Source organism: Choloepus didactylus, chromosome 17 (genome assembly GCF_015220235.1).
Source record: "Choloepus didactylus isolate mChoDid1 chromosome 17, mChoDid1.pri, whole genome shotgun sequence".
Classification (NCBI taxonomy): domain Eukaryota; kingdom Metazoa; phylum Chordata; class Mammalia; order Pilosa; family Megalonychidae; genus Choloepus; species Choloepus didactylus.
Genome location: NC_051323.1, coordinates 51146556 through 51168915, shown reverse-complemented (window position 1 = coordinate 51168915; position 22360 = coordinate 51146556). Strand labels below are relative to the sequence as shown.

General features: G+C 37.8%; 1 pseudogene; it reads left to right on the top strand.

The window, feature by feature from the left end:
* Positions 1 to 15490: 15490 nt before the first annotated feature.
* LOC119512475 lies at positions 15491 to 17334 on the top strand (annotated as a pseudogene).
* Positions 17335 to 22360: the final 5026 nt, after the last annotated feature.

Genomic DNA, 22360 nt, shown 5'->3' with positions numbered 1-22360 from the left:
TATAACAAGCACAAGTCGAGAAAAAATGTTGACTGAATCAAGTGTCACACACTACACCACTTTTGAGTTTTAAACTTAAATTATGACTGTTGGACTCATTTTTGTACTATATATCAGCTGCTAGTGATATAAAGATGTTAAATGCATGGGCTCTGCCTTCCAGAATCTCAAATCATCCTGGGGGAAACCATTAGGACTAGTATTCAATTGAACAACAGATGTACAAAGTATCCCACAATTAACAAATAAAGAATATAAGGCCATTTCTTTCCTCACTTTGCCTAAGTAATTCTTTCCTTCAGGTCTCATGCGAGAACCTGTTCTGGAAAGCCTACCCTGGCTTGCTCAGGTTGGACTACACAACTCTTCTCTGTGGTGTTGTGGCACTCTAGAAGCCTTCTTTGCCTCTGTACCTGTCTATTTCATTTCCATACTAGGCTACAGCCTCCTTAATTATAGAGGCTGTATCTCATTTACGTTGCATTCCTAGTATCTTTTACAGTTACTGTACATTTGTTAGAGGAATGAATGTATTTTTTTAAGAGAAATAGGAAAGTGATTAAGTTTCCGTGGGAGGTTTTGGTCCATTCAGTTGAGTCTTTGGACTCACTACAACTATCCTGTGCGATCATAATTACTGCTCCAAATACAAAACCTAAAATCCTATGAGACTCACAGTCATTAAAGTGATAAGAGGTGTCGTAAGAACAAGTTTAAAATTAATACACAAAGTGAATGTTTAGCACAATATCGAGGACAGAGAGTTGGTGGATGATATGAACAAAAACACACTGTATATAAACTGTATGGAATGAGTCACATAACTTAGTTTCTTCATCATAATCATTGCATCTACAAGTTAGTCATGATGATACTGAAGTATCTAGCTATAGGTAAAATATTATCAAAATGATATCGACTTTAAAATTTGTAGAGACACTTGCCAAAGTAAAATACATATTTTTTTAATTCAAAAAACTAGTAAGTACTTACAGATTTACCAATTGTCTTGGACTTGAAGTACAAAAGGAGAATTACGTCTTGCTCTGAAATTGTTTATGATCTGATGAGTCTTAACTAAAACCAATAAATGAGAGCTAAACATTATATGCCGGTTATAAGCAGCAAGGGCATTCAGAGCAGGAGTATATGAGTGTGCCTTGGATGATCCAGAAAAATATCTGTGGAAGAAACAGAGTTTGATTTCACTAGAAAAGAAAGGATGACACCCCTGAAGATGGAGAAATGGATTAAGTGAGAGGAAGGGGTAGCAGCAAACAAGATTTAACAATGGTCTATGAATATTAAAACTTTATATAAATATATATACATATATATTAGATGCTGGGGTGTTAGAACAGCTGGAAGGAGGCAAATGACATGATAGAACTATAACCCATGACATCCTTTGAAATTTGCTCTACAGCTACTCATTGTATTGTGCTTTGAAAGTCTTCACCTTTCTGTATTTACCCTATATTGCATAGTAAGGAGGGAACTGGAGCTGTAAACTGTAACCCATAACAATTTTTGAAATTACCTATATAACTGCTTGTTGAGCTGTTCATCAAGAGTTGACACCTTTCTGTATATATATATATTATGTTTTACAGTGATGGAAATGGCTAAGGTTGGGGAACTGTGACCCATGACATTCTTTGAAATTTGCTAACTACTTGTTGAATCATACTTTGAAAGGTATCCCTATTATGTATGCATGTTAAAGTTCACAATAAAAAATGCATTAATAAAAAAGAAAGGATGACATGCATATATTCCAAAATAAGTTCGATGGAATTTCTACTGGACTGAGATCATTGACTAAGCTGAGAATAGGTATGCAGCATGCTGATGACAAGAGTTGTAGATTTTTTGCAATGGTAAGTGATATTGCATAGCTGGCTGTGGGACATGGCAGAGGGGGATATGTTATGAAATTTAGATAAGGTTTAGAGTGACAAATATTATTCTTATACTTGAAGAGCTGGATAACCTGAGGAAACAAGTGTGTTTTCCTGTAAATGGTTGGCAGGATTTTGTGGGGAAGATAAAACAAGTGTCAGAGAAATGAGATGGGAGAGTGTTGCAGTCAACCTGTGCCTCAGTACGGAAGCCCTGGGCAGAATGACAGTATAAGATGAAACAAAATAGAGCTAAACTTTTAAAGGATGAAATAATAACTCAGTAAGAATACCCAAGATTAGAAGCAGGGATGAGAAAGATGACTTCAAGGTTTAGGTTTTAGGCTAGAAGCTGTTATTACAAAACAAAAATCCTTAACTACAAAGATAGAGGTTTCTGGGAAGCAGTTATTTTGGTTTAACTTCTTATTCCTCCAGCTTAAATCAAATGGACTATTGTTTTTAATTACTGTATACTTCATTTTCATTTACAGTATACCAATCAAAAAGAAGAGGAGCAGACAGGGGCCCAGATTATAAGCTTGACTTAATTTTCTGGTTTTTAAATATGTTTCACATTTGATATATTTTATATATAATTCTATGTAGTAATATAAACTTAATATAAATATGTATAATTTCCAGTCTCATCAGGAAATTCTTAAGTTCCATATTTACAGAACCCCGATAAGAATAATCAGGTTAATTATATATATTTTTTTCACATTGTTGGTTCTACATCAAGTGATAATGGCCAGATAAGAATTCAGTTATCCTTTCAGAAGACTGAACCCTGCCCCACCAATGGCTATTTATGAATAGTGAACTATTAACACTTAGAGACAAATGAATTTGGAATGATCAAGGCCCTTATATCCTAGTTCTAAATTTCACAGGACTTAAAACAGATTGCAGTGGTGAGGAAGGTTGCAGGCACAAAAATAAAAACCTGCTAGTTACAAGTTTGACCCATGCTTTAAAAACTCATCTACATATTGATTTTTTACATTGGTATTACAGCAAAATATGAGTATTAGTGAGAATATGGATCCTGGAATCAGATTGCCTGAGTTTGTATTCTGGTCACTTAAATCACTAACTCTGGGCAACTTAGCTTCTCAAACCTCTGTTTAAATATGCATATAATGAGAATAATAATTGTACCTTCATAATATGTATGTTTAAATATAAAAGAAGATCCTTCATATAAAGTACTTGATACAAAGGGTCTAGCACAAAACATGTTCAATTTTAAACATTTTTAAAAGAGGGAACTAGTTTTATCAAATTACTCACATAGAGAATGATTAAATTTCTTCTTCAATAATTTAAACTTCTTGTTTTAGTTTCTGTTTTGGTTTTCTTTTTTTTTTAACAGTTTGACCAGGATATAATCAACATATAATAAACCACACATATATAATATGTACAATTTAATCAGTTTTGGAATGTGTATGCACCTCTAAAACCACTGCCATAGTCTAAGAATTTTCCTCCCTCATAGCTAAGGTGTCATTTTGTGCTGTTTTCTTTATCATTAATTTCCAGAAGTTTTACTCTGAGGTGAATCTTGGCATTAGCTTTTGTTTCTTTGTTTTTCATGTTTGGGGTTTTCTCAGCTTCTTGGATCTGTGGGTTTATATCTTTTGTGAACTTTGAGAAATTTTCAGCCTTTATTGCTCTGACTACTTTTCCAGTCCCATCCTCTTCCTCCTCTCTGGGATTCCAACCACACATGTGCTAAGTCTTTTGTTATAGTCCCACAGCTTCCTAAGACTCTTTTCATTTTTTCCCCCATTCAGCTTTCATTTTGTTGCTCTGATTGGGTAATTTATATTACTTTATCTTCAAGATTACTGATTTTCTTTGTCCCCCCATTTTGCTGTTGAACCCATCCATTGAGGTATTTTTGTTGTCATTTTACTTGTTAAGTGATGGAATTTTCATTTTGTTCTTATTTATATCTTCTATTTCTTTTCTGAGAACTTCTGTTTCTTTCCTAAGACTATTTTTAACTTGTTTCAAGCCTACCCATAATTACTCATTGAAGCATCTTTATGATGGCTGCTTTAAAATCCTTTTCATGTAATTCTCAGCAGTCTACTGTCTTTGATGGCCTTTTCTCATTCAAGTTTAGATTTCCCTGGTTCTTGGTGTGAAGAGTGATTTTCACGTGGAACATGGACATTTTGAGTATTATCTTATGAGACCCTGGAACTTATTTATTTTGTTTTAGCAGCTCCCCTCTGACAGCAATCCCAAAGGGGAAGGAGATGCCCCATCCTTTACGCCAGATAGAATGAAAGCACAGGTTCCCCACTTGGCCACCACTGACACTTCAGGGCGGGGGTCGGGGAGGAGCTCCTCATTACTGCTCATTATTACTAGATGGTGGAGAAAGTTCTGAATCTCCACTAGGCCTCATTTTATACCACCCCAATGAGGAGGTGAAGCAGTGCCTTTTGCCAGGTGATGATTCCCCACACTGTCTCCACTGATAGGGAAGAGTGTGCTTTGCTAGTGCTCAGTGGTGGTGAAAGCCATGACTCTCCACCAGGCCTCCTTCTACACACCCCAGTGGGAGTGAGGGGCCTGGATCCTTCCTGCCACGTGAGGATTTAGTCCAGACTCTTCATATCGTCTCTACTGAAACCATGATGGGGCCTCATATACCGCCTGGCAGAGGGAAAAAGTCCCAGCTCCCTATACAGCCTTCTCTGACACCACCTTGGCAGGGTGCTGGGCTGCCTTTTTGTAGCGTGGCAAGGGTAGAAATTAGGCTCCTCACTGAGTCTTTGCTGGTGGGAGTGGGGGTAAGGTCACAGTTTTTTGTGTGTGTGATGATTGGCTGGAGTGGACTGGTTCTTTTTTGTCTGTCTAAACTGCCTCTTTCCTTGTCATTTGGCTAGAGAGAGACAGCTTCTGCTGGGGTTTTCTTTGCCTGTTTCTATTGGTGTTTCCAGGTTGCTGGTTTCTCCATCACTCAGTCCAGGACCTATGAGGCAAAAAGACTGGCCAGGGAACTCACTGCCATGCCACTCCTCAGGTGTGACAACCTCCAGCTGGTCTGCCTTCTTCTCTCCACCTTTCAGTCTTCTTATGGGTCCAGAGTTTTAATCTGTATTTAACAGGAGAAATGGGGAAAAGTACCAACAATACCACTTGGGTACTATACCTGGAACCCCCTGTATTATGAGGTTTTTTCCACTCTGACTGGTGAAAGCAGAAACTATTTATGGCCTTACGCAAGCTCCAGAGATTGCTTTCCCTGCTCTTATCATGTGCTTCTCTTATCAGCCTCAAACACCTATACTAATCAGAACTCAGATGAAGACAAGGAGAAACTTCTGAGATTTCTAGAGACTTTCCTTGTGCAGCTCTCCCCTTTGTGAAGCTCTCTCTCTCTAGTACCCTTCCCTGAGAACCTTGCTTCTTCGGCTGCTCCTCATTTTCAGCTCTGTCATCTCCCTGTTCTATGGCCATGAAACCTTCACTAAGAGAGTAAGATGGGACAGTCAAAGGATGACCCTGTTTCCCTTCTCTCAGGAATCAATGTCCTTTACTGATTTTGTCAAATTTCTGAAAATCATGGTTTCATTTATTTTTCCCAGTTTTTATATTTCTTAAGATGGAGGTAAATAGGCCCCAGTTACTCCATCATGACTCTAAGTGTCATTTATATCTCCTGTATTTTTACTTTGTCTCTTGAGCCATGTCTTGAGTATTGCCTAAAACATGATACAAATTTATTGCCACCTTCCTATCTCAATTTCCAATGGAAAATGTAATTCTGAAATTGTATGGTAGTTATTAAATTTGCCAGGCTAAATTGATAGTCTTCTATTATTTCATAAAATTTTAGGCTAAAAACCCCAGATCATTTATATATGAAACAGACAAGATAATTCAAGTGAACTAACCTCATCTAGAGGTGAATGGATATCTTCCTATTTTCAAATCTCTCATTTACATTTTACTTACAACATGGGTCCTGCAAAATTGCTACAGTAACAGATTTGATTTTGCCTTACTACTAAACTCTGGTCTTACTTCAATCAGTAGGAAAATAAAATTTTATATTGTGTGGTGACAATATAAAAGATCTCAACTGATGAAAATTACTAAAACCAATGTAAATTTCCTCCAAAAGAAACATTCTTCCCAATTAAGAAAAAAATGAGGGCTTGTCTGCCTTTTATATATTATTTCTGGCTGCATACTCCCATAATATTATTCCAAATCTTAAACAGACTACAAAATGCAAGCTGTAGTTATATGCACTCATTTGTTAAGGTTATGGAGGACTGAACAGTGATCAGTGTATACTTGTATTTAAATAGTGTTAGAGATGCCATCTGTCCCAGTAGTTACTCCATTACTGAACTCACATTTATTTCAAGTCACAGGCATTTTATGTGAACAAATGGCAATAAAGGCTAACTGTGATATTGCTTTGAAAATTAGCCTGAGAAAATTTCTTATTTTGATGAATTTTAAAACTTTCCAAGTTTACTATGGAAATAAGCACATTAAGAAAAAACAATAGGGAATTCTGCTGAGAAATAGATGTCCCTCCCTATAAAGATGGCAGATTTAAACAATTTAGAAGACATTGGCACTACTAATTGTTCTGTGGCTGTTTCACAGTCAGTTTGAGAAAAACTCGTCTTTCTGCTCATTGAATCGTCTTCTATAAACTTATTCAAATATCAAGAATGAATGATGAAATAAAAGGAAGGGGAGGATGTTTTCACTGTAGCAGGAAACCAAATAGAAAAATTGTACTTTGCATAATTAAATTATAGTTATACCCATACATATTGGCACTTGATTTTTTCTTCATTGCTGAGTAGGGTGATAGTAATTGGGCCTGCTGTTCTTTCATTTTTCCAAGATTTCTTGTTCTTGAATCCCAGCATTTTCCATATTGAAACACATTTTAGGCTAGAATACATGAAGAATACTATAGTTAAAGTGCCCTTTCCTCAAATGCTGAGCTATAAAATTTCAACAGTTTCCATTTTCCAGTGGTTAAATTGAGAACCTTTATTAAGCTAAGGTATAATCTCTAAGAGTAGAATGCAGAATGTGACTTTGCCCAACATCAGTGAGGCAGGGAGCAATTTTTGTGTCTTCCCTGTGAATATCTCTGGAAGAATGTACCTGTTATAATACCAGTTGAGAAATACTTCACAAAACCATTCTGGAAAAGTAGAGAACATAACACAAGATGTTATTCTTTGATCTTCATTCCAACAGAAACAATTTATTGAAGTTATGCCTTAAAGATGAAACTCATGGATTCTTTAGTGACCATATATTCCTCCCATTCTGGTATGTTTGTCCATTTGCCACTTCTCCCATACAAAGATTGAGTCTATTTCTTCACCCTATTAAATATGGGAAGGCTACATGATTCCTTCAACCCAATAGGATAATATGGCAGAAGTAATGTTGTTCAAGTTCTAGAGCTTAGGCTTTAAGAACTGCAGAATTCTCCCTTCCTGTCTTAAATTAATATATAAAGAAGCCAGTCTAGCCTACTGGAGGATGATAGAACATGCAGAAAACCAATGCCCTTCAAATATGCAAGTGAAGCCATCTTGCACCTTCCAATCCAGTTGACCCTCCGGCTGAATGCTCCACATGAGCCCAGATAAAACCAGCCAGGTACCACTCAGCCAAGTGATAGAATCATAAGAAATAATAATTCATTGTTTTAAGCCCCTGATTTTTGGGATGCTTTGTTTTGGAGTAATAGATAACTCATGTACTGGTCAGAAAATTGAGGTCCTGACATTTAGGAAATCCACAGATTTTAGAATAGTTAGAGTTTTGGCTCTGTTGGGTATTCTTTACTTTTTACAGAAATGACAGGTGGTTGAGAAGCATCCCCAGTCTGCCTCTTTCCCAGGAGCACACATACACCACTCTCCCAATAACCAAAGGAAAATGGAGGTCCATTTTCTCTTGAACCTCATGAAATTGAGGTTCGATCATGGAGGCAACAAAGGAGATCCCCATGATGGGATTCTGATGGGGCAGAAGAGGAAAGAATAAAGAATGTGCCCTCCTTAGGAGTTGACAAATTTTCTAGATGGCCTGGGGTTCTCAGACAGATGAGCACCTTATCTTTTATACTAATGATTCCTTTCTGAGATAGAAGGTTAGCTGGGCATCCACCAGCTCCAGAATTAAAATTTACTGCCAAGCAAAGACCTGCCTGTGCTTGTTATATCTTTTTTTATGGATGGGAAAAGGAAAGAATTATTCACTTCTTATGGAGGCATTATCTGTTACAGGCCCTTTAGTCTCATTACTACTTACCATAGGAATTGTTACTAAATGAGCTATAGGAATTAATGGCCCTCCAAATGGTCAGAAATTTCATCCCTTTTACTAACAGTTAGTAATATAATATAATGCAATGACTAATGCCAGTGAAGTGAAGACCATATTGTGCAGACTACTAAGTTTTGTTGGCATCCAGAAATGCTACGAGTTACTGTAGTAATAAAAGCCAATGTGGCATATGGTACATGGCATATTTTAAAATGTTATACATTTTAATTTTGGGCAAAAGTTCATTGCAGTGCCTACTTCTTCATTTCTTTTTTATGTCCTTAAAAAGTGAAGCTGAAAAGTGTCAGTAGCTGAAGAATGTCAATTGAAGGATGCCAATAATGTCAACGTTAAATTAGCTGGTATCATTGATAGAATATTTCCATTTAGCTACAAAGCTGGGATATGCATTAATAAGTTTTAAAATTAAAGAAGGCTGTGAATGTGCTTGTTAGATAAATGTATATACTACAAAACACACACACACACACACACACACACACACACACACACACACACACACGTATGAACTCATATACATAAATATACATACAGATAGACCAAAGTATTATACATGTGTTCTAAGTGATACCACAGTAGTTATTACTTCAGTTAGCTTTAGATAAATAATAAATCACCCCAAAACTTAATGACTTAAATTAAAAACATTTATTATTTCTCAAGTTTCATTGGGTTAGCAGGACAGTTAATCTGATCTGTTCAAGTTTGGCTACGGTTAGCAGGAGTCTCAAATGGGGTTGGGTGGCCTAGGATGGTGTCATTGACACATTATTAGGCTGAATAATCTAGGGAGTCTCCAATGTGATGACTAATTTCTGCTCCATATACTTTCTTATCCTCCAGTAGTCTATCCTAAGCTTCTTTACATTGTGGTCTCAGAATCCCAAAAAGCAATAAGAGGGGACAAGCCCATGTTTAAGAACTTTCCAAGCTTCTGCTTCCATCGCATTTGTTAACACCCCATTGTCAGAGCATATTACATGGCAAAGCAGTGGAAAAATATACTGCACCTCTTGGGGATGGGGTGCCAAATAATGTGACAATTTCAATCTACCACAGTCATGGATCCTTTTATAGATCCATGATGTTAATCCAACTTTCCTCATATAAGAATAAAATCATATCATAAAAATAAATACATTTTGTTTGTTTACATTTTGAAAAGGATTATGCCTTATTTATATTTGTTGTCTTGGTACAAGATGCAATGTTTAGGACTTGATTGTTACTTTATGAGCATTTGTTGAATAAACAATGTTAGCAAATGAAGATGTACAAACAAATTACAGCTTTACTTAACTATTATTAAATAACGGTAGAGTATTAAAAAAGATGTTATGTATCTCATATACTTGATGTCAAATTTATAACATATACTTCACTTTCTAAAGTACCAAATAAGCTTATGATGATATATTTCAGGAATCAGCAAAAGATGGCATGCAACTAACCATCTGCCTGTTTTTGCAAATAAAGTTTTATTGGAACACAGCCACATCCACTCATTTATGTATTCTCCATGACTGCTTTTGTGCTAAATGGCAAATTTGGGTAGTTGGGACAGATATTATATGGCCCCAAAAGTCAGCAATATTGCATATCTGACCTTCTAAGAAAAGGTTTGCTAACCATTTACTACTTGAATATTTGAAACTATGGCTTAGCATAGTCCTTATATTTATTAGCACAACAAAGCAAATAAATATTCTCTCTCTCTCTCTCTGTGTGTATATATATATACACACACACATATATGTTATATTTTCTAAGTGCCCTAACTTTATTCTGGGATACCTCCTCTCAAATATGTTCAGGATTCTATTCCAAATGTCTCTATCATTGTGGAGCAAGTTGCTACGTGGTGCATCATGGGTACACAAACTTAGGCACAAATGAGATCCTCAACAAATGACCACTTTATTTCTTACACAGAACAAAGGGTCCAAAAGAGCAGGGGAAGAGCTCCTGTCCCTGGGAAGGTCAATTGCTCTGGTGAGGGTTGTGGATTGCAGCTCCACCCACCCTGCTTCATATCAGAGCTGCCTGAGGGCTGGGAATTTGTATACCCTAGGGATATATAAATCTCAGTGGCCCTGCCATTGAGCAAAAGGATGTATCAAGCACCGTTGTACAGAGTTCCCACCCTGGCAAGCAGCTGGGGCTGCTTGTTTGTGGTTTGGGGTTCAAAGTATGTCAGGCCATTCCATTAGATCTAAGGTTTCACCTGGGCTACAAAATGGAAATATATTGAAACATCTGCACATAAACAAGCCAAGAGAGAAAAACAAGAGGGTATAGATGAGGAGTGAGAGATGGCCACTGATTGCCCCAACAATCATCATCATCGTTATCATCATCAACATTGTCATCATCATCAATATCATTGTGAATATCACCGCTATCATGCCTATTATTGATTGTTTTCTAGATACAAAGCATTCTGCTAAGAGCTTTATATGCATGTTGTAAAATTCAATATTTACAATAACTCTCTGTGGGTTAGGTATTTTAACACGCTATTTTACAGCTAGCAGATAGTATAACTGGGAATCAAAATCAGTTCCGCAAGTTTATAAACCTTTGCTGAATCCTTATGCTATGCTGATACCTGATTCGTGGAGAATAAGGAGCAGAACATAAGATTCATGAAACAATTCCCTCAAAAAGGAGTTAAGGCCAGATAGGTACACAGTAGGCAGTGTGCTAGCAGCTTCTCATTCTACAAAATACATCCTTTTCAGTTGAGAGGGGATTTCTAAATGAAATACAGAAGTAAATAGAGTGGAAGAGGATAGTTACCTTTGAAATCAGATGGAGAGTTACAGTCAATGGAGAGAGAGGCGTTACTTCGTTTCAACAAAAGCAAAACATTGTGCTCAACTGCACTGATGTTGAGTAAGGAGTGCTCTACTCACAGGATGTGGAAATCTACTCCCACGGCCTTTCCTGAGTCTCTTGGCATTTTGAATGAGGGGGATGTATGTCTGGGCAGCTTTTCTGCTTGTTTGGTTAAATTAATAAGTGTGTGAGGATTGATACTTCCAAAGGTAATTTTTAGGATTGATGGAAGACATCGTATCTCATTTCGATCATTTCACTTGAAGAAATGAAAATGTAATTTTCTTCAAAATGAAGATGGGGGAAATGCAATAGAGGGATTAAATAGATGTTCAAAAGAAAAACTAGGGGAGAATATATAGATAAATAATCAGTGTCATAATGGCAAAAATTAATCCATGTGGCATAATAATATTCCTGGGTTAATTTTGTATATCTTAACAAATGAGTGAAGGAGAGCTTATGATACATCAAAGACAGATATTTATAAAGGTAAAATGTTCCCTTGAGCACAACCGTTTCAATAAAATAAGAAGAAACTGAAGAATTATTGAGCTCAGTTGTACCTTTGGTTAATAAATTATCATTCTACATATACAAGTCATGGAATCTGTAGCTGTTAACTGAAAATCATGAATTTCTTTATATGAATATCTGAAAGGCAAACACACCTTTTGCTACCTTGCTTAGGGTAGCTTTTCTACAACATTTATCCATTAGATCAGGCAAGGTTAAAAAAAAAAAGGATCCAATACTTCCAAATGTAAGATGGTCATATTATCTGCTTTATTTCCTTTTTAATATTATAATCCCACAAGTAAATATAAAAGTAATGGAGCATTTATTTAATGTTTATTTCATGCCAGGCATAGTTGCTCAGGTTTAAGAGCACTAATTCATTAAATTTCAAAGCAACTTTATGAGGAAAAATATTATTCCTCTTTTATAAATAGGAAAAGAGAAACTTAGAGAGTCAAATGACTTGCCCAAGCTCATATAGCTACTGGCAGTAAAGAAATTAGCCTGGATTTTTAAAATAAAAAAAATTAATATTTTTGATTTAAAATACTGTTGTTTCTTTTGGCCCTAAAAACTCTCCTTAGATGTAAAAAGACCATTTCTATAATACTAAGCATGAGCATCATATTATTTTGTTCTCAATTGTACTCTGTGTATGTGTTTGCATGTGTTCACTAAATATTTGATAAGCTCATAATATTTTAATCCCTTACCTACTTTCTTTCCATAGCATTGAACACCCCAAATTCCCCATCCACAAATACTATCTACTACCAGCACTTAACACGTAGCTCTGGATATATAATTAGTACTCAATTACTATCTTTCAGTTGGTTGAAAGGGGCAAATATTATTAGACTCATACACTAAAAAAATTTTAGTTCAAATGTAATAAATTGGCTGGTACTATATTTACATTGGTTTTTAGTGTCTAAATTGGTATTAAAGTCTGTATATCCTAACCCCCATTTCTCTTTTATTTAGACTAGTCTGTTTACTAGTATTTTGGATTTACCATATGTTACACATTGAATTCTTTCCACCAAAAAGATATGTTCAATCCTAACCACCAGTTCCATGAATGTGACCCTAACTGGAAATGGGATCTTTAAAGATATTATTGATTAAGATGAGATCAAACCAGATTAGTTAGGCCCAAACACAATATTAATGGTGTTGTATAAGAAGAGAAAATTTGGATACAGTCAGACAGAAAGGGAGACAACAGCCATGTGACAGAGGCTGAGAACATCATGGGTTGTTAGCAAGCCACTGCCAGACGACAAGAGAGAGACATAGAGCAGAGTCTTCTCTAGAGACATTAAAGCAAGCATGGTCCTGCAGACACCTTGATTTCAGACTTAAAGCCTTCAGAACCATGAGACAATGCACCTCTTGTTTTAAGCGACCAGTTTGCCATACTTTGTTCTCACAGTCCCAGTAAATCAGGACACTGTATCTCATGTTAGCAGCATATTTGTTTTACAGTTGGCCCCATTCCCTACTTAATTCTGTTTTTAATGCACTTAACATTTCTAATTAATATTTTTTCCTACTCTATTCCCGTCTTCAATGATAATTGCATTTATCTGATAAAATAGATTTTTCATTCCTTTTATTTCCAGGTAAATTGTAGTTTGGATCTCATATGCTGCTCTAAATATATCCATCACATTCATCACTGTCTCATTTATTCACTTTGGTGGATTTATCTCACTATGTTTACTCACTGCCTAATCGTTGACCAGCCATCTCTATTCGCAAATCACCTTTCTCAATCTTAGTTACTCTACCATCGCTGTAGTCATTTTACAGCATGAAATTTACTTAATTCTCCCCTTATTCCTAGATTCAAATAATCTTAATTTTAGAAAATTAATTACTTCCAAGTCCCATTAGATTTGCTGTCAGTGCTGATTTCTCTGTGTTTTCCCATCATGTTGGTTTCCCAAAACCAGATCACATTAAAGCTTGATTTTGTGGTGGTGATTTCTGTTTCTGTATTCATTGTTAGGAGTTTCCACCTTCCAAGCATGTTGTGCAGGGAGCATATCACATTTGAAGAACATCCTGCCACATTTTGCAAACGGGATTGAACCTTCTTGCACAACTTCCTGGGCTTTGCTAGAGAATGATGTTGTTTATTATGTTCTGATAACAAAAATTCCCACATATCCTGTTGCTAACAGCTGTTCTGTGAATGGAGCAAAGTGAGTAGGAGGAAACAGCAATTCTTGTAAAATTAAGCCCTTTTCCCAATCCAAGAACAAATTGCACTCGGTTTGATAGGCCTCATGAAAGCCAAAAGAAACACTTGAGTACAGCATTCTTTTTGCCTGAGTTATAGAACTGATTTTAAATAGACAGCATACCCTGAACAGCTTTAATATATGACACAAGTCCTGCAACTTAGAGAACAATCAAGATAAGAAGTTGTGCTATCTTATACAAGTTAGCACATGAAGCTAGGATCCACTACTAAGGTGAACTGCTGAATGTGAATTGTTTCGGAACCTCTTACTTCCAAATGGTTAAATTTAAAGGGAGTGGCTTGATGTCCATGTCTCAGTGGCCACATTGAAGAAGGTCGTAGAGCAGTGGCAGAGCTCTGTGCCCTGAATCACAGTCCTACTTCATATGTATTATAATAAACAGTGCAGAAGATGATATTAAAGCTATACTTATCAAAGCTCCAGATGACATGAAATTCCAGAGTGTCTTGTATGTGGTAAATCTAGATAGCTTGGAAAGTTTAATTATGTTGCCTATGTCTATGTATACCTATCAGGTTGACAGCCTGAAGCCTTATCACTGTCTCTCCATCTGTCAGTTTAGCAAATAGCATGTTAGTCCTGTCTGATGATTCTGTATTTAAATAGTACTCATTACTTGTCTGTGTCAGTCAGTGCACAGCCAAAAAGTTACCTTAGAGTTATTTTGATAACACTGTCGGGAATTAATTGGGGTTAATACACTTTAACAATCTACATTATCAGGCATAATGTTTAAGTTCCATTTCAGGGTAACTGATAAACTAGAAAAAGAAAGATTAATATTAACATTGTATTTAATAGTCTAGGCTTATTCCAACTATAAAATAAAACGCAAACTTTTTTGAGCATTTATTAGGTCTATCTTTTTACCAGTATGTCATGTAATGTGAGGGAACAAGTAATCTGAAAATAAGTGAAATTGCCTAAAGATGTGCCTTGGTTCACCCCCTTGATATCTTCCTAAAGGTTCATGGAATTGAGTTTCTCTAGAGCTTCAGCACAAAGTATAATCTTTATCTTGCACAAATTTAGCCAAATCATGAAAAGATTATTCCCTCTCAAAACTCTCCATACTAAATAAAATGAAAACACTTCTTGTTGGCTAACAGCATTTACTAAATTGAATTAGATATAATGAGGCAACTCAGAAATGACATTGAAAACTATCATAAAGACACAAAGCAACTAGCATTTCTGAGGATTACAGTGTGCCAGAAAATACACTAGATACTATATAAAAATTATCTCTAATCCTCACAAAACCCCTCCAAGTATAGAATTATTATCCTCATTTAACCTATGCTAGACATCAAAAGCAAAGAATTGTATTGACTTGCCCAAAATTATGCAGTCATATTTTGCAGCTGATATATTCAAATCCAAACTTTCTGTCTCTAAGTCACATCTTTTTACCACTAAAAACATTTTTGAGCACCTGCCATATGCAAGACAGGAGCAACTGCTATCACAATTCAAAGATGCCCTTAAATATTTTCCAAGGTATTAGAAACAGGAAGGGGATTCCTGGTGTTACTGGAGACTCGTAACACGTCTGCAGTCAATGACCCTTCATAGACTTCACCTGTCAGAATAACCATGCGTGAGTGTATCTCCATCCATGTGGGCCAGGCCAGGGTGCAGATGGGCAATGCCCACTGGGAGCTCTACTGCCTGGAGCATGGCATCCAGTCCAATGGCACCATGACAGAGTGGTGATGACTCCTTCAACACCTTCTTCAGTGAGACAGGGGCTGGCAAGCATGTGCCCCGGGCAGTCTTTGTGGACCTGGAAACTGCTGTCATAGATGGGGTAAGAACTGTGTGCCGGTTTGAATGTATTGTGTCTCCCAAATGCCATTGTCTTTGTAGTTTTGTGGGGCAGACGTTTTGGTGATGGTTGGATTTGCTTGGAATGTGCCCCACCCAGCTGTGGGTAATGATTCTGATGAGATGTTCCCATGGAGGCATGGCCCCGCCCATTCAGGGTGAGCCTTGATCAGTGGAGCTATATAAATGAGCTGACTCAAAGAGAGGGAACGGAATGCAGCTGTGAGTGATGTTTTGAAGAGGAGCAAGCTTGCTGGAGAGGAACGTCCTGGGAGAAAGCCGTTTTGAGGCCAGAGCTTTGGAGCAGATGCCAGCTGTCTTCCTAGCTAGCAGAGGTTTTCCAGACGCCATTGGCTGTCCTCCGGTGAAAGTACCTGACTGCTGAGGTGTTACCTTGGACGCTTTGTGGCCTTAAGACTGTAACTGTGTAGTGAAATAAACCCCCGTTTTATAAAAGCCTATCCATCTCTGGTGTTTCGCATTCTGCAGCATTAGCAAACTAGGACAAACTGGCATTTATAGGCAGCTCTTCCACCCTGAGCAGCTGGTATCTGGCAAGGAAGATGCTGCCAACAACTATGCCCGTGGCCACTACACTGTGGGGAAGAAGATCATCAATCTGGTGCTGGAGCTAATTTGAAAACTGACATACCAGTGCACCAGGCTTCAGGGCTTCCTGATCTTCCATAGCTTTGCGGGTGGCACTGGCTCAGGCTTCACCTCCCTGCTGATGGAGCGGCTTTCTGTTGACTATTGCAAGAAGTCCAAGTTGGAGTTTGCCATCTACCCAGCCCACCAGGTGTCTACAGCAGTGGTGGAATCCTACAACTCAATATTGACCACCCACACCACTGTGGAGCACTCAGATTGTGCCTTCATGGTAGACAATGAGGCCATCTATGATATCTGTTGTCATAACCTGGACATTGAGTGCCCCACCTACACCAACCTCAACTGGCTCATTGGCCAGATTGTGTCCTCCATCACTGCCTCCCTGCACTTTGACAAGGCCCTCAATGTGGATCTCACTGAGTTCCAGACCAAGCTGGTGCCCTACCCCCACATACACTTTCCCCTGATGACCACCTATTCACCAATTACCTCAGCCGACAAGGCCTACCATGAGCAAGCTCTCGGTGGAGGAGGTCACCAATGCCTGCTTTGAAATCTCAAATCTGATGGTCAAGTGAAACCCTCACCATGGCAAGTACATGGCCTCCTGCAGGTTCTACCATGGAGAGGTGGTGCCCAAAGATGTGAATGCTGCCATCGCCACCATCAAATCCAAGCGCACCATCCAGTTTGTGGACTGGTGTCCCATGGATTCAAGGTTGGCATCAACTACCAGCCCCCCACAGTGGTGCCTGGCCAAAGCGCAGCGGACAGTCTGCATGCTAAGCAACACCACAGCCATCGCCAAGGCCTGGGCCCAACTTGACCATAAGTTTGACATGATGTATGCCAAGAGGGCCTTCATGCATTGGTACGTGGGTGAAGGCATGGAGGAAGGGGAGTTCTCTGAGGCATGAGAGGACCTGGCCACTCTGGAGAAGGATTATGAGGAAGTGGGCCCAGAGTTTGTGGATGGCAAGGGTGAGAGTGAGGAGTTCTAGGGGGTCCTGGCACCTGCAGCACACTGTCTGTCTCCCCAGTTTTGTATCTCTCATTCCACTGGTTTTCCCAACCCCCTACAAACACAGTTGATGTCTCAAGTGAAAAAAAAAAGAAACAGGAAAAGAGCTGAAAACTATTTTCCATGAAAGAATGTAATACAATTCAAAAGGGAAGTAAAATCAAGGAAATCTTAGATTAAAAAGAAAGAGAAGGTGTGACCTTTGCCCTTCGAAGAGCTCTTGGAAAAAGCATGGCTCTAGGTCATAAATACCTTGAAAGGTGAGTGTAGGCTGACACTCTGATGTGCAAAAAATGTACTCAAAGTACCCCTGCAAGGATTGCCTTTCTGGGTCTCCTAACACTTATGATTGTCAATTGGGCTTCTGTGAATTATCAATAAAATTTCACAAAGAAAGCCATAGGTGATGTTCAAGTGACTAAATGATGAAGGCACAGAATTGTTAATAATCAATGCAAGAAAGCAATTAGACCTAAAATTAGTGATACCCTCCAAGAAAGTTTTAATTTTTACATTTATAGTTTAGCTGCCTGTTCTGGACCTCTACTGAGAACCCGAGATGTTTATGCTGTTCCGTCAACAAGAGGTTAGGCTCCATATGGTAGTTTGAAGTTTTTATGAACACCAGAAAAGGCCATGTTCTTTTAATCCATTCCTGTGGGTGCACATCTATTTTAGGTGGGACCTTTTGATTAGGTTATTTTAATTGAGAGGTGACCCATCTCATTCAAGGTGGATCTTAATACTTTTATTGGAGTTCTTTATAAAAGGATAAAAGACAGAAAGAGAAACAGAAGATAGAAGAGATTAAATTAAGAGAAGCTCACAGAGAAAAGCACCAGAGAAGCTGAAAGAGGAAGCCACTGAAGCTAGAAGCTGAAAGCAATGAAACCCAGGAGAGAAGGACCAGCAGACGCTGCCATGTGCTTGCCGTGAGACAGAGCAGCCCCAGATGCCAGCAGCCTGTCTTCTGAGTCCAGGTATCATCCCATCGATGCCTTGAGTTGGACATTTTTACAGCCTAAAAACTGTAAATATTAAGTTAACAAGTCCCCATTGTAAAAGTCAACCCATTTCTGATATATTGCATTTTGGCAGCTTTAGCAAACCAAATCACTCCAGGAATTCCACTTCTAGTGAAAAAAATTGATCTGCTATTGTTCATTTCCTAAATTGGGATTTTATATATGAGTTTATGTTCAAACAGTGTGAACTACTTCTAAAATATACATACTTTAAAATGACCTTTTCAGGGTTTATATATACAAAGACTTTTCCATTTTGGGTTATTCCAGGGTCTCCTCAACTAAGAAGGGCTGGTTTCCAAGGGTCTCAGTGAATGGGCAGAGGGAAGTCTGACTATAATTCTTTGTTGCTCAGAGCTTCCATTAGCATCACTCTGAGCCACCTGCTGGGTGTGGTCTGTCATCACTACAGATTGCTTTTTGTTAGACCATTTCCAGAGGTTTGGTTCTTATGAAGGCCCTTGGAGACAGACACTCTTTCGTCATGGAGTAAATCAGATTTGTTGATTTCTTCAAATGTTTCAGGAAACAAAGGCAGATGTCATTATGGAATCAAGTTCCATACATTGCTAATTGAATTTTATTCTAACAGACCCACCTTTCTTCTGACATAAATTAGATTCACAAGAATCCAAAGCCTGTGACAACCAAAATCCTGTGGCAAGACGATAGTATAACAGACAGATTAATTACTCCTAAAAGACGTCCACATCCTTATCCCCAAAATTTTTGAGTTTGTTACCTTTTATGGAAAAAGGTCTTTGCAGCTGTGATTAAGGTTAAGGACCTTGAGATGATATTATCCTGAATTATTTGGGTAAGACCAATCTAAGCACATGGATCCTTTAAAGCAGAGAACCTTTCCTGGCTATGTTTAGAAAGAATGTGAGGACAGAAGGAGGCTCAGAAAGATGGTACATTGCTGGCTTTGAAGATGGGGTACAGTGGACTATGAGCTACAGAGTACAAGCAGCCCCCAGAAGCTGGGAAAGGCCAGGTAATGGATTCTCTCCTAGAGCCTCCAGAAGGAATGCAAACCTGCTGACCCTTGGTTTCAACTCAGTGAGACCATGTCAGACTTCTGACATTCAGAGATATAAGATAATAGATATGTGTGGTTTTAGCCACTACATTTGTGGCATTTGTTAAAGCAGCAATGGGAAACTAATACAGACCATGGAACAATATCTCTACATGCTTAAATAAAAAGACTTCCAACCTAGAATTCCATAGCAGTCAATAATAACTTCCAATAATACAGGTGAATTAAAACTTGTATCTTGTATCTTCAAATATACCAAAACTGACTACTACAAGAAATGTTTAAGAAGCCTTGCAGGTAGAAGAAAATATCTGGAAATCTGCATCTACACAGAAGAACTAACAGTATTGGAAATGGCAACTACATGAGTAAATGTGTAATTCTTTTTCTTACTATTTAAATCTCTTTAAAAGATAATTGACTGTTTAAACAAAGATAGTAACATAGTTTTGTGGTAAGTATAACATATGTAAAGGTTAAAAGTATGCCAAATATCATAAAAATTAAGAGAGAAGAAATAGAAGATATTATTCTAAGATTCTTATACAAGAGATTGGTATAATGTCATTTGTAGGTTGATTATTATGCTGGTTTGAATGTATTATGTCCCCCCAAATGCCATTATCTTTGATGCAGTCTTGTGTGGGCAGGAAACTATTGATGTTGATTGGGTTGGAGACTTTTGATTGGATGTTTCCATAGAGATGTAATCACTCAACTGTGGGCGAGATCTTTCATTGGATAATTTCCATGGAGGTGTGGCCCTTCCCATTCAGCATGGGCCTTGATTAGCTTACTAGAGCACTATATAAGCTCAGACAGAAGGAACGTGCATGGCACAGCCAAAAGGGACACTTTGAGGAATGCACAGAAGCTGAGAGAGTGGCTGCAGATGAGAGAGAGTTTGAAGATGGCCGTTGAAAGCAGACTCTTGCTCCTGAGAAGCTAAGAGAGGACAAACACCCCAAGAGCAACTAAGAGTGACATTTTTGAGGAACTGCAGCCTAGAGAGGAACATCCTGGGAGAAAGCCATCTTGAAACCAGAACTTTGGAGCAGATGCCAGCCACGTGTCTTCCCAGCTAACAGAGGTTTTCCAGACACCATTGGCCATCCTCCAGTGAAGGTACCTGATTGCTGATGACTTACCTTGGACACTTTATGGCCTTAAGACTGTAACTTTGTAACCAAATAAACCTCCTTTATAAAAGCTGATCCATTTCTGGTGTTTTGCATTCCAGCAGCATTAGCAAACTGAAACAATTATGATAAGTTAAAGATGTATACCATAAACTCTAAAACAACACTAATATAAAAATAAAAAATAAGGAGTTGTAGCTAGTAAATGGAAATAAATTTGAATCAAAACATTTTAAAGGTGGTAGATAAGGAGGGAAAATGGAAAAAAAAAAGATTTTATTCTGAGTGATATAACATTTTCTAGTACCTTAAACAGGGCTTTGAGTTTATTGGTAAACATGCTGTTAAATATGCATTTGCTTATTGAAACCGATCCCAGAGGAGTGGGATAGACAAGTAAAGTGAATAGTGAATGGACAGGTAATGAGATAATTTGTAATGATACAAAGTTTTGATCTCTCTCTCTTTTACTTTTTCAGTCTAGAAGTCTCCTGGGCTCCTGAATCAAAATTTAGTAAAATAATAAAATGAACCACAATTGTTTATATAGCAAAGGGATTATATACAACTGTTTAAGTGCATGAATATTCTATATTGTATTTATTATAAAATTCTTAAATTAAAGGCTCCAATACTATTTAGTATTTGATGGACTTGTTTCTCAATTATCAGAAGGGAATTTAATGAATGTAACAGCAGGCATTCATCTTATTCTACTTTCAGAAAATGTCATGATGATAGGAGTCATCAGTTTTAACCTGATCACCATACCAAAGGAAGAATATACTATTTATTGTAGAACTTTAATTACCATAGGTGATGTAGTAATTTTGCTGTTCAGATTGTCATTTAATTCATATTTTTGTGAGAATCAAAATATTGAGCTCTCTACTTGGGTTGCTGCAGTGGAAATAGGTGTCAAACATAAGGCTTTATGAAGAAAATTAATCTAAACATTTCAAGATTTTAATGACACAATTTATAAAGTTAAAAATTATCATAAAAGCAAAAAGGACAAAGAACCAGGATTTGATAAATTAGTGATGAAAATAGAATATCTGATTTTGTTGAGCTCAACTCCCTAAGGATCCACTTAATATATAATGAACACGTGTATGTTCTGTGTTTGCATTTTTAGGAAATAGTCTAAGTCCACCAACTATAGCCAACTGTGTGGATGAATGTTTACCTATAACAGATCTTATTGGCCCCTCATCACTCCCAGCCCTTTGCCTTATACCTTGCTTCTAGACAGTAGTGCTCTCAGAGATGATACATACCTGCCATTGAAAAGTAACCAGGGATTAAATCTCCACCAGTGCCTCTTTCCTAACATCATGATGTCTTAGGCTCCTCCATCACATGAACTGGACACAGGCAGGGCCACCGTTTCACTACTCACAGAAGGACCTACAAGAGTTCTAGCACTGTTTCAGTTTGCTAATGCTGCCATTACACAAAATACCAGAAATGGATTGGCTTTTATAAAGGGGGTTTATTTGGTTAAAAAGTTACAGTCTTAAAGCCATAAAGTATCCAAGGTAAGGCATCAACAACAGGTACCTTCACTGGAGAAAGGCCACTGGTGTCTGGAAAACATCTGTTACCAGGGAAGGTTCGTGGCTGGCATTCACTTGCTCCCAGGTTGCGTTTCAAAATGTTCTCCTCCAAATGTTTCTCTTGGGGTGTTTTGTCCTCTCTTAGTTGCAGCTCTTCCAAAATGTCACTGTCAGTTGCTCTCTGGTCCTTCTGTCTGTGAACTCCTTTACATGACTTCAGTTATCCAATTAACACCCACCC